The sequence below is a fragment of the Schistocerca serialis genome, unplaced genomic scaffold (assembly GCF_023864345.2).
Source record: "Schistocerca serialis cubense isolate TAMUIC-IGC-003099 unplaced genomic scaffold, iqSchSeri2.2 HiC_scaffold_1400, whole genome shotgun sequence".
Taxonomy (NCBI): Eukaryota; Metazoa; Arthropoda; class Insecta; order Orthoptera; family Acrididae; genus Schistocerca; species Schistocerca serialis.
Genome location: NW_026047626.1, coordinates 59,290 through 60,505, shown reverse-complemented (window position 1 = coordinate 60,505; position 1,216 = coordinate 59,290). Strand labels below are relative to the sequence as shown.

Here is a 1,216-nt window from a genome sequence, read left to right as displayed (position 1 = left end):
GTGCTTTCAGCCTTTTGTGGAAGTGTAGTATAAGATTCCGACGCATCACTACAGGTTTTCTGTATACCTTGGACCTTCACATTGACGATGAAACACAAAAATTGCATCGGGATTGAATACAAAAGGTACAATTCCGTATTATATAGAAGAGTTGGAAGAGTTTCTTCTCTTAGAAGAGTTTGGGCTTTGAGCCTTTCCTGGGACCCCAGTATTAGATTCCTATGCACCACTGCAGGTTTACTATATACTTGGGACGTTTGTATTGCCGATGAAACACAGATATGGCATCGGGATTGAATATAAAAGGCTCAATACCGAATTATTTACTAGAGGAGTAACTCTTCTAAGAGATTACTTTGAGCCTTTCCTGGCAGCGCAGTATTAGAATTCGATGCACCACTGCAGATTTACTGTATACCTTGGTCCCTCACATGCACGATGAAACACAGAAATTGCACCAGGATTGAATACAAAAGGCACAATGCTTTCTTATATACTAGAGGAGTAACTATTCCAAGAGTTTGTGCTATTAACCTTTCCTGGAAGAGCAGTATTAGATTCTGATGCACCACTGCAGGTTTACTGTATTTCTTGGAACTTCAAATTAACGCTGAAACACAGAAATTGCTTCGGGATTGAATACAAAAGGCACAATGTGGACGTGTATACACGAGTAGTAACTCTTCTAAGAGTTTGTGCTTTTAGCCTTACCTGGAAAGGCAGTATTACTTTCCGATGCATGACTGCAGGTATACTGTATACCTTGGACCTTCACATTGACGATGAAACACAAAAATTGCATCGGGATTGAAAACAAATGGCACAATGACGACATATATACAAGTGGAGTAAGTCTTCTAAGATTAAAACCGTGTGCCCGACCGAGACTCGAACTCGGGACCTTTGCCTTTTGCGGGCAAGTGCTCTACCAACTGAGCTACCGAAGCACGACTCACGCCCGGTTCTCACAGCTTTACGTCAGCCAACATAAGTACAAGAGGAGCAACTCTTCGATTTGTTTGTGATTTGAGCCTTTCCTGGGAGAGCAAAAGAGATTCCGATGCACCACTGCAGGTTTACTATATGCTTTCGACCTTCATATTGACGATAAAACACAGAAATTGCATCGAGCTTGAATGCAAAAGGCACATTGCCGGCTGATATTCAAGAGGAGTAACTCTTTCAATAGTTTATGCTTTGAGCCTTTCCTGGGAGT

At 41.8% G+C, this 1,216-nt stretch overlaps 1 non-coding gene across 1 annotated transcript; it reads right to left on the bottom strand.

Moving 5' to 3' along the window:
* Window positions 1-873: 873 nt before the first annotated feature.
* Trnal-caa (transfer RNA leucine (anticodon CAA)) lies at window positions 874-948 on the bottom strand. Its single transcript has one exon. It is a non-coding gene; the product is annotated as a tRNA-Leu (tRNA).
* Window positions 949-1,216: the final 268 nt, after the last annotated feature.